This window comes from Physeter macrocephalus, chromosome 3 (genome assembly GCF_002837175.3).
Source record: "Physeter macrocephalus isolate SW-GA chromosome 3, ASM283717v5, whole genome shotgun sequence".
Taxonomy (NCBI): Eukaryota; Metazoa; Chordata; class Mammalia; order Artiodactyla; family Physeteridae; genus Physeter; species Physeter macrocephalus.
In genome coordinates this window covers 10,538,830-10,550,895 of record NC_041216.1, presented here as the reverse complement: position 1 = coordinate 10,550,895, position 12,066 = coordinate 10,538,830, and the positions used below count along the sequence as shown (strand labels likewise).

The following is a 12,066-nucleotide window of genomic DNA, read 5'->3' as shown; positions in this document are numbered from 1 at the left end:
TAAATTTACTGTGGCTTGATTTGTGACCCAAGATGTGATCTATCCTGGAGAATGTTCCGTGCGCACTTGAGAAGAAAGTGTAATCTGCTGTTTTTGGATGGAATGTCCTATAAATATCAATTAAATGTATCTGGTTTATTGTGTCATTGAAAGCTTGTGTTTCCTTATTAATTTTCTGTCTGGATGATCTGTCCATTGGTGTAAGTGAGATATTAAAGTCCCCTACTTTGTGACCACGAGAGGGGTGGGATCAGGAGGGTGGGAGGGAGGGAGACGCAAGAGGGAAGAGATATGGGAACATATGTATATGTATAACTGATTCACTTTGTTGTAAAGGAGAAACTAACACACTATTGTAAAACAGTTATACTCCAATAAAGATGTTAAAAAAAATAAAAAATAAAAAAAAAATAAAGTCCCCCACTATTATTGTGTTATTGTTATAGCTGTTAGCAGTTGCCTTATATATTGAGGTGTTCCTATGTTGGGTGCATATATATTTATAATTGTTATATCTTCTTCTTGGATTGATCCCTTGATCATTATGTGGTGTCCTTCCTTGTCTCTTGTAACATTCTTTATTTTAAAGTCTATTTTATCTGATATGAGTATTTCTACTCCAGGTTTCTTTTGATTTCCATTTGTATGGAATATCTTTTCTCATCCCTTCACTTTCAGTCTGTATGTGTCCCTAGGTCTGAAGTGGGTCTCTTGTAGACAGCATATATATGGGTATTGTTTTTGTATCCATTCAGCGAGCCTGTGTCTTTTTGTTGGAGCATTTAATCCATTCACGTTTAAGGTAATTATCAATATGTATGTTCCTATTACCATTTTCTTAATTGTTATGGGTTTGTTTGTGTAGGTCATTTTCTTCTCTTGTGTTCCCATGAGAGTTCCCTTGTATATTATTTGTCATTTTTCCCTTGTTGCTTTCAATAATTTTTCTTTGTCTTTAATTTTTGTCAATTTGATTACTATATGTCTTGGCCTGTTTCTCCTTGGGTTTATCCTGCCTGGGACTCTCTGCACTCCTGGACTTGGGTGGCTATTTCCTTTCCCATGTTAGGGAAGTTTTCAACTATAGTCTCTTCAGATATTTTTTTGGGTCCTTTCTCTCTCTCTTCTCCTTCTGGGACCCCTATAATGCGAATGTTGTTGCGTTTAATGTTGTCCTAGAGGTCTCTTAGGCTGTCTTCATTTCTTTTCATTCTTTTTTTCTTTATTCTGTTCTGCGGCATGAATTCCACCATTCTGTCTTCCAGGTCACTTATCCATTCTTCTGCCTCAGTTATTCTGCTATTGATTCCTTCTAGTGTATTTTTCATTTCAGTTATTGTATTGTTCATCTCTGTTTGTTTGTTCTTTCATTATTCTAGGTGTTTGTTCTTTAATTCTTCTAGGTCTTTGTTAAACATTTCTTGCATCTTCTCGATCTTTGCCTCCATTCTTTTTCTGAGTTCCTGGATCATCTTCACTATCATTATTCTGAATTCTTTTTCTGGAAGGTTGCCTGTCTCCACCTCATTTAGTTGTTTTCCTGGGGTTTTATCTCGTTCCTTCATCTGGTACAAAGTCCTCTGACTTTTCATTTTGTCTATGTTTCTGTGAATGTGGCTTTCCTTCCACAGGCTGCAGGATTGTAGTTCTTCTTGCTTCTGCTGTCTGCCCTCTGGTGGCTGAGGTTATCTATGAGGCTTTTGCAAGCTTCCTGATGGGAGGGACTGGTGGTGGGTAGAGCTGGGTGTTGCTCTGGTGGGCAGAGCTCAATAAAACTTTAATCCGCTTGTGTGCTGATGGGTTGGGCTGGGTTCCCTCCCTGTTGGTTGTTTGGCCTGAGGCAACCCAGCACTGGAGCCTACCCGGCTCTTTGGTTGGGCTAATGACAGACTCTGGGAGGGCTCAAGCCAAGGAGTACTTCCCAGAACTTCTGTTGCCAGTGTTCTTGTCCCCATGGTGAGCCACAGCCACCCCCCGCCCCTGCAGGAGACCCTCCAACACTAGCAGGTAGGGCTGGTTCAGTCTCCTCTGGGGTCACTGCTCCCTCCCCCTGGGTCCTGATGTGCACACTACTTTGTGTGTGCCCTCCAAGAGTGGAGTCTCTGTTTCCCCCAGTCCTGCTGAAGTCCTGCAGTCAATCCCGTTAGCCTTCAAAGCCTGATTCTCTAGGAATTCCTCCTCTCGTTGACGGACAATCCGCTTGTGTGCTGATGGGTTGGGCTGGGTTCCCTCCCTGTTGGTTGTTTGGCCTGAGGCAACCCAGCACTGGAGCCTACCCGGCTCTTTGGTTGGGCTAATGACAGACTCTGGGAGGGCTCAAGCCAAGGAGTACTTCCCAGAACTTCTGTTGCCAGTGTTCTTGTCCCCATGGTGAGCCACAGCCACCCCCCGCCCCTGCAGGAGACCCTCCAACACTAGCAGGTAGGTCTGGTTCAGTCTCCTCTGGGGTCACTGCTCCCTCCCCCTGGGTCCTGATGTGCACACTACTTTGTGTGTGCCCTCCAAGAGTGGAGTCTCTGTTTCCCCCAGTCCTGCTGAAGTCCTGCAGTCAATCCCGTTAGGCTTCAAAGCCTGATTCTCTAGGAATTCCTCCTCTCGTTGACGGACCCCCAGGTTGGAAAGCCTGACGTGGGGCTCAGAACCTTCACTCCAGTGGGTGGACTTCTGTGGCATGTGTTCTCCAGTTTGTGAGTCACCCACCCAGCAGTTTTGGGATTTGATTTTATTGTGATTGCACCACTCCTACCATCTCATTGCGGCTTCTCCTTTGTCTTTAGATGTGGGGTATCTTTTTTGGTGAGTTCCAGTGTCTTCCTGTCAATGATTGTTCAGCAGTTAGTTGTGATTCCGGTGCTCTCGCAAGAGGGAGTGAGCGCACGTCCTTCTACTCCGCCATCTTGAACCAATCTCCGAAAGAGGTAGGTTCTTAATGGTATTTTTTGAGCAAGTAGATCTAGCTGTGCCTAAATCCAAGCCCTTGACTGTTGTGTTAGAGACAGTAAATTCTCTTTTTTTGTTTAAGTCATCTTGAGTTGAGTTCCTGTCACATATCCAAAAGAGAGCAGATTAATATTTGGACTCTATAGATAGGGAGTCATAGCAGACATAAACATACACCTTTAAAGGAATCTGCCCATCCCACAGCGATCTCCTCTGTCTAAGAACTGGCCCCTACCCACAGACTAGACTAACAGCCATGTTAGTACTGAACCCTGCCCCCCAACTACACAACTGGTTGGACCAGAAGGAGACGTGTATTGCAGCATAATCAGATCAGATTCTCTCTCCTGGGGATTTGGGTTTAGAACCGAGAGATCCTAGTTCAGTCTGAGCTGCATGCTTAAACTGAGGGGATGTAAATTGGCAGCTGGGAGAAGGTCACATTCCTGGGGGAGCAGAGAAACTGATCTGCTGAAGAAGAATTAGGTTGACTCACACATGGAAGCAGAGGCCGTGACCTCTCAGGGAGAGAGAGGGAGAGAGAGAGAGAGAGAGAGAGAACAGAAGAGAGAAACAGGAAAAGAGAGACTTGCTTCCTGATCTCTCATGAGACTAATTATTTCTCCTTTTGGGTTCCAAGAGATTTCTCTGTGTTCATATAATTCTCTCCTCCACCATTACCCTCCCTGCCTTTTCTAAAATTTACAATAGTTTTAGTGTTTTGGAGGGGTTGGTTTTGTTTTTTCTTGTAACTAAAATATTTTTAGACAACCATCCTAGGAACAAGTCTACAGCCAAGGCTGTTTATTAGGCTGACAAAGACCCTGGCTTCCTAATCAAGACACCCACACATTCAATTATTAGCTGTGTAACCTTGGCCAAAACACATGGATTCACTGAACTGGCTTCCTCCTCTGTAAAATAAGAATAATAATGCCTACCCTACCAGGCTGTTGTTAAGACTGAAAGAGATAAGGTGGAAAGAAGAGCTTAGCACAGTGCTGGACACCAAGAAACCATGTAATCATTTTGTGCTGAATGCACAATAGGGGTTGGGTCCAAGCCTAGAGCCAGGCCACTAGTAGGTACCAGCCAGGACTACAGAAGGAAGCTTAAAGGGACAATCCCTCTCCCATCAGCACCCTTTTCATCATTTGTATCGAATTTTCAAAAGCATTGAGGAGGGAAAAAATATCTTTATTTTTAAAAATCCCCATTCTGGAACACTATTCTAATGATATAATCAGACAAGAGAAAATACATATGCATAAGAATGCTCATTGCAGTAGAGTTTATATTGGAAAAAACTTGGAAATGACTGAAATGTTCAGCACTGTTTTGGTTAATAGATGATAGTATAAACATACAACAGAGTATTATAAAGATTAGGAGAACAAAAGGCACAATATCTTCAAATAAAAATAAACATGGAGTAGCATGCAAAATATTATAGAGTATAATGCAAAATTTGTCTGAAATTTTAAGGTAAAAGCTCGATATTTCAAAGAAGTTTCTCCGACTCCCTTACATTCCAGCACCACACACACTGTTTCACACACCACTCACCCAGCAATGCATTCATCTTCTCTGCCTTTGGGGTAACTTGGATGGAAAAATTGAAGAAGCGTTTATGTAAGTACAAGTCCTGAGGCCTCTAACATTAAAGGTATTGACAAGGATGGATGTTCACAACATTTTTCGAGTTTTAAAAAAAAAGCAGGTCACAAAAATATTGCCAAAAATGTGAACAATGGTTATCTCAGGCCATGGGATTTCAGGCATTTTTTTTTCCTTCTTTGTACTTTCACGTATTGTTTGAAATTTGTATAATGTGTGTACATTATATTTATGAGAAAAAATAAAACTATTTTCATAAGGGGAGGGAGCTACCTTGACTTTATTTTCTCCTATATTGTCCTCAACGCATGTTCTACCAGGTTACCTCTAACATACCTTCCTTCTTCAAGCACAGGGAGATTTACCTGGCTGCCCTGTTCTGTGGAGCAGCTCCAGACAGAAGCTCCTTGTTCAAGGAGAAGAGCCTTCCATGAGCCTGGCAGAAGCTCTAGGCAGCTCACTACTTCCCTCTCCTGGTCAGAACAGGTCAGAGCCTTATTTAGCTAAACAGCACACCAAGTGCATCCTGACTGGCCGAGGTCATCCCAGAGTCGTGACTTCTGGCTACCCCTGCAGTCATCAGTGTGCTGCACACCACCACTTGCTCTAGCAGTTGGAATAGAATGTTTCCTGGGAGTCTCTGGCTTGGTGTGGACAGCCCTGTCCAGATGGGTTTGCAGTCATTAGACTCAGCCTGGCTAAGCCCAGGTCATGGCCTGTTTGAGGGTGGGGTGCTGAGCCAGTGATGGAGACCTTTCCTGCCCACTAGAGAGCACTGATGGTCTGGACTTGAGGTTTGAGAAAGTAGAAGGCAGGGTTGCAAGAAGATAAATGCAATCATCCTAATTCTAAAAGCTCTTGTTCTTGTATGGTTCTAATTACTTTTCAAGTATTTGCCAAGGCAGCTTGATATGTACAAATAAATTCATACAAGGATGATTGCTGAAGAATTGTTGTTAACAGCAAAAAACTGGAAATAATCTAAATATCCCTCAGTATGGGAGCGTTTGGACAAAATGGAATAGTATGCAGCTGTTTAAAAGAATGAGGTAGATCATCATGTGCTGCTGTGGAATGATCTCCCAGATTCATTGTTGAGTTAAAAAAAAACAAGCAAGATATGTAACCATCAATAAATGTGAGTGTGTGTGTCTTAAATAAGGATCTGTATAACTGTATACATATCTCTTTAGATATGTATAGAATACATTGGAAGGAAACACCAGAAATTAATAATAATGACTGTCTCTGGAGATAGCAATAAGAAAGAGACCTACTCTCACTGTATATCCTTTTGTACTGTTATTTACCATGTGTATGTATTACTTTTTAAGATAAAATTAGTTTAAATTTTTAAAATAATATTTTTCAAAAGACAGTTTGATATAATAGAATCAGAAAGACTTGGGTTCAAATCCAGACTCTGAGACTTAACCAATTGTATGACCTTACATAAGTCACTTAACTACTCTGAACCCTGATTTTCTCATTTCTAAAAGGGAATTAGTAACATCAATCTCATCGCATCATTGTTAGGATTGAAGGTAAGCATTTGGAATCGGGAAAATCTTATTGCACACTTCCAGATGGCATCATTTACATTGTTTTCTATATTATTGGCACCCTCTGGGGATGAACATTGTGATGGTCCTGTTGAATACAGGGCTTGGTACATAATAGATGCAGGGAAAAACATTTACAAATTTCATATATATTTTCTCATTATAATTTGTCATTTCTTCAAAAGAATTTTATACCTGAAGAAACAGAAATAGATCAGCAGCAAAACTTGGCTTAGAACATGGGTCTCCAACTCCTACTCTAAGTTGAAAGCAAAACACTAGGCAGATTGGCCTAAAGGCTATGTGTGAGAAGAATGAAAGACAGGATAAGAGTTGGGGAGTGTGGCATCTAGATTGGAAAGTAAGAAGTCTATTTCTATTTGCAGATGACATGATATAGGACATCCTAAGGAATCCACACACACAGAAAAGACTATTAGAACTGGTAAATGAGTTCGGCGAGATCGCAGGATATAAGATCAATACACAAAAATCAGTTGAATTTCTATACACTAGTGTCTTAGTCCATTCAGGCTGCTACCATAGAATACCACAGATTGGGTGACTTTAAAATAACAGAAATCTATTTTTCACAGTTCTGGAAGCTGGAAGTCTGAGACCAGGGTGTCAGCATGGTCAGGTTCCAGTGAGGACCCTCTTCCGGGTTGCAGACAGCTGTTTTCTCTGGGGTCCCTTTTATAAGGGCTCTAATCCCATTCACTGGGCTTACCCTCATGACCATATCATTTCCCAAAGGCCCCACCTCCTAATACCATCACATTGGAGATTAGGATTTCAACGAATGAACTTTGTGGGGACACAAACATTCAGTCCATAATAACTAGCAATGAACAATCTGAAAACAAAATTGAGAAAATAATTTTCTTTACAATGGCATCAAGAAGAATAGTACACTTAGGAACAAATTTAACAAAAGGAGTATAAGACATGCACTGAAAACTACAAAACACTGTTGAAAAAAATAAAAGAAGACCCAAAACATATCTAAGACCTAAATGGAAAGAAATCTGTTCATGGATTGGAATGAACAGATGGCATTCTGGGGAGTAAGAGGGCAATGGTCCCCAAACTGATCTACAGTTTCAATGCAATGCCTATCAAAATCTCAGCTGGCTTTTGTGCAGAAATTGACAAGCTGATACTAAAATTTATATGGAAGTGCACATGACACAGAAGAGCCAAAACAAGCGTGGCAGGGAGGGATTTCAAGCTTCTTACATAGCTAAAATAATCAGTGTGTGGTACTGGCATATGAATAAAAATAAGGTTAATGAAATAGAAATGAGAGTCTAGAAGTAAACCTTTACATTTATGTTCAATTAATTTAATTTTATTTTTTAAAGATTTATCATTTATTTATTTTTGGCTGCGTCGGGTCTTAGTTGTGGCACGCGGGCTCTTTTGTTGTGGCGCGGGCTTCTCTCTAGTTGCGGCATGCGGGTTTTCTCTCTGTAGTGTGGAGCACGGGTTCCAGAGCATATAGGCTCTGTAGTTCGTGGCACGCGGGCTCTAGTTGAGGTGTGCGAGCTCAGTAGTTGTGGTGCGTGGGTTTAGTTGCCCCACGGGCATGTGAGATCTTAGTGCCCTGACCAGAGATTGAACCGGTGTCCCCTGCATTGGAAGGCAGATTCTTTACCACTGGACCACCAGGCAAGTCCCTGTTCAATTAATTTTAGACAAGAGTGCAAAGGAAACAACTGGATATCCACAGGCAAGAGAACAAAGTTGGATCCCTACTCACACCATATAAACAATTTAATTCAAAATATCATAGACCTAAATGTAAAAGCTAAAACCACAAAACTCTTAGAAGAAGACATAGGAGCAAATCTTTATGACATTGGATTACGCAATAGTTTCTTAGATATGACACCAAAAGGACAAGCAACAAAAGGAAAAAATAGATAAATTGGGCTTTGTAAACATTAAAAATCTTTTGTGCTTCAAAGGACATTGGAGCAATGAAAATCTTCTGGAATTAGAGTGTGGTGATGATTGCACAACTCTGTAAATATACTAAAAATCACTAAGTTTTATACTGAAAAGTGAGTTTTATTGTATGTGAATTATATTTCAAAAAAGCTGTTGCTTAAAAAAGAAAAAGAGTTGGTGATCGTTAAATGGGAAACACTCATAATTTCTTCCTGATCTTTCCCTTCCATGGGAAAGGCATCCATTGACGTAATAATCCTGGCTCCTCTCTGCCTCCAACTCATTCCTCTCCTAAAGGAGAGAAGTGACTTACTCTATCTGAGTTTGGGATAAAGAACTGGTATGTGCAGTTCTGCACACTCGTTTCCTCCTGGAGGTGGCGATCTGCCTATTTCTCTATGTCTGTTTCTCTACAGCATCAGGCGTTCTGCCTATTTCTCTATGTCTATTTCTCTACAGCATCAGGCACTGCCAGTGAAGGGTGGTTAGCTGGTCTAATTCTGGGGTCAATATTAGGAAGCACACCTAGCCACAGACATAAGCCACTACCTCCAACATCAGTTTTATCAATAATAAGGCTGCTATTTTAGTCTCCATATATCTTATTTCTTCTTATTATTTATCAAATAGTTCAGAACTTTTTCAAGCAGGGAGGGTGCTATTTACTGACTAATCCCCAAGAACCCCAGCAGCACTGCGGGCCTGGTATGAGCACCATCAAATAGCTACTTGTGTTTCACAGAGACATTGAGTTTGGAGAGGTAGCATGAAGCAATGGGATGAGTCAACAGACCTCATTTCTCCTTCTAAATTCATTCATTCATAAGTTTATTCAACAAATATTTAGCAAGCACCTAGTATGTGCCAGGCATTGCTAAAGGAGTTGGAGAGTCAGCTTTGAAGAAAACTGACCAATCCCCTGCTATAAAGGAGCATACATTTTAGTAAGAAGACTGGTAATAAACCAGAGTATATATTATCTTAGATGGTGCTAAGTCCTAAGGAGAAAAAAATAGCACAGGGAAGGATAATAGGAAATATCAGTGGAGGGTGTCAAATTTGGGGTAGAATGTCCAGGAAAAGCCTCACGAGAAGATGGCATTGGAACAAAGACCTGAAAGAGATCCAGAAGCATGTCATGTGTGTATCTGGGGGAAGAGATTTCCAGGCAGAGTAAACAGCTTATGCAAAGGCTCTGAAGTGATAGGGAGGAGGAAACTAGAACATGAGGTCAGAGAAGTCTCAGGAAGCCAGCTCAGATAACGCCCTGTAGCTTAGAGTAAGGACTTTAGCTTTTACTCATCAATTTACCCGTTGAAGCTTTCGAGCAGAGGGGTGACATCTGAATCTGTTGAGAATAGATTAAAGAGGGCAAAGCCAGAAGCAAGAAAACCGGAGAGGAGGCTATTACAATAATCCGGGTGACTGATGATGATGGCTTAGACCAGAAAGGGAGCAGTAGAGGGGAATTCCCTGGTGGTCCAGTGGTTAGGACTCCACGCTTCCACTGCAGGGTCCCAGGTTTGATCCTGATCCCTGTGGCACCAAAAGAAAAACAAAGAAAAGAAAGAAAGGGAGCAGTAGAGTGAGAAAGGGTCAAATCTGGAGGTATTTTGAAGGTAGAGCTGACCAAGTGTGCTGATAGCCTGGAGCTAGTGTGTATGAGAGAAAGAAGTTAAGGATAACTCAAGGTTTCTGTCCTGAGCAACTAAAAGATGCCGTTGCAATTAACTGATTGGGGGCTGGGGAGAGTGGACACCAGGAACTCAATCCTGGACATGTTAATTTTCAGATCCCATTGGACATTCAAGAGGATACGTTAAATAAGCAGTTGGACATGCGAGTCTGGAGTTCAAAAGAGAGGTCCAAGCTACTCATTGGCTTACCGTTTAGCCATTTGCTAGCCTCATGACCTTAGACAAGTCACCTATCTTCTCAGAGCTACACTTTCCCCCTCTGTAAAATAGGGATAAAAACAGTAGCTATAACACAAGGTTGTTGTGAGGATAAAATGTGATGATCAGTAAAATACTGGTTCACAGGAGGCTCTGAATAAATTATCACTAATATTAAGTTCAATTAAACATGCGTCTATTGCTGGAAGCACAAACAATGAAAGATACAGTCCCTGCCCTCAATCCCAATGGAGAAAACTTGGTCACAGCTTTCAACAAACAATCTTTCAGGTAACAACAATCATTTGGGAGAATCATCAGGTCCTGGCACCTAATAGGACAAAGAGAAGACAGGAAGAGTCAAAGATAATGGACAAGTAGCCTCAGGATGAAAGCAGTCCAGGGGATTGGAGGGAAAACCAGAACTTGTATCTGGTCCTCACATCTACTTCTCTCACTTCCCTAATGGGTAAACCCCAATCCCCCGAGATGTTTAAAAGTGAACAAAGTTGCTCAGGGGAAAAACACAGATGCTGTGACGCTAGTCACATCACTTCCCTCATGCCTATTTTCCCACTTTCTCTCTTCTGATTGAGCCCTGTCTCCCCATGAGGACTTCTCCAAACTTCTGTGGGTCCTGAGCCTGGTTTTTCTCAGCTTCTAGGCAGGAGGGTAAATAGCTCAGAGACCCCGTGCAACTTTGAAGAACCTAGAACACAGGGGAGATAGATGCTAGAACCAACACGAAGGGGAAAATCAGGAGCACAAGGGGAGGGAAGGTATCATTGAATTCCTACTGGGCCGGGGCTGTGCTAGGTGTTTTCAGAACTGAGAGAGTTGTTCCAAGAATTCAATACGAATCCATGTTAGAGCATCGGGCCCAGGGCCTGGCACATAGTAAGAGCACAATAAACGTTGGCTGTATTTTTATCTCCTTTAATCCTCACAACGCTACAAGCTGGGCTCTAAACTAACAGGCAGTTTGGTATAGTGGTGTATGCTCTTGTGTCAGACAAACCTGGGCTCAAATTCCATCTCTGCCACATCTAGGCTTTTGTGACCCTGGGAAAGCTGTTTTACCTTTCTGTAGAGAGGAGGAAAAACGTTCCCTACTAAACAAAGATTCATCTAAAACCCTTAGTGTCGGGCCTGGCACACATTAACTGCTCAATAATCACTAGCTATTCTTAGTACTCTTGGAGAAGAGGACATAAAAGTTCCAGAGGTTAGGTTACTTATCTAAATTCACACAGCCAGGTAGAATAGACTCTTGTGGTTTTGCCCTGCTCAGCATGCACACTCCTCTTTTGGTTAAAGTACCGTCACTCTCTTTGGCGAGCCACCCTCCCCCAGTCTTAGGCCTTGTGATTTGGGTGGAGTTGACACCTCTATTTCAAGCTCCAGGGGAGATCATGTGACCCACGTCTGGCCAATTGCTTATTCCATCTCCCTGGTCACAGCAATTGATTTGAGAGTGGACTTGTGACCCATGCGGAGTCAATGAGAATGCTGGATCTTTGTTGAATCCATTGGGAAAGAGATGAACCTGGTTGTGGACTTGACATTGGGAGGAGATAAGCTTGGATTCGCTGGGGGTTGCCTGAGTGCAAAGCAAATCCAAAGGAAATAGAGCTGAAGTATGGAAAAAGACTCAAGCCTGCAGACTTTGAGCTCTTGCCTAAACAGTTGAGCAGATACGTCTAAAGTCTGTACCTCAAGCTTCAGGTACATGAGGCAATAACAAGACAAGAATTCACATTCTCTCTTTCTCCCTTAAGACAACCAAAAGAATCTTTATTGGGCAAAGGCATCAGTCAGGGTCCCAACTGAAAGCAGATGGCACATTCAAATTAGAATTATTTGAAGAGGGTTTATTTACTACGGTACAGGCGGTGTAGGAGAACCACAAGGGGTAGTGTGGTAACCTAGGGCTAGCAACAGTAGGCCTGAAGGGACAGAGGAGAGATAGTCACCTGAACCCAGAGGGAGGGAGTTTGGGAGAAGAGGCCTCCTTAAGAAGAGCAGTGACTGTCAGTCACAGCATACCGCCAGCCATGGAGGGAGCCAGGGACACTAATACCTCTCTCTCCTCTTGCCTC

General features: G+C 42.2%; 1 long non-coding RNA gene across 4 annotated transcripts in view; it reads left to right on the top strand.

Annotated features, from left to right (window-relative positions):
* The first annotated feature begins 2,220 nt into the window (after window positions 1–2,220).
* The window catches only part of LOC114485456 (uncharacterized), a 27,553-nt gene continuing 17,707 nt past the window's right edge, over window positions 2,221–12,066 (top strand). For 3 of the 4 annotated variants that reach the window (XR_003678885.2, XR_008616753.1, XR_008616754.1), the window contains exons 1-2: window positions 2,221–2,421; window positions 2,778–2,918. This is a non-coding gene — a long non-coding RNA (uncharacterized lncRNA). Of the gene's footprint in view, window positions 2,422–2,777; window positions 2,919–4,425; window positions 4,713–12,066 lie in introns of those variants that run through there. The other variant, XR_008616752.1, reaches the window with a different exon arrangement.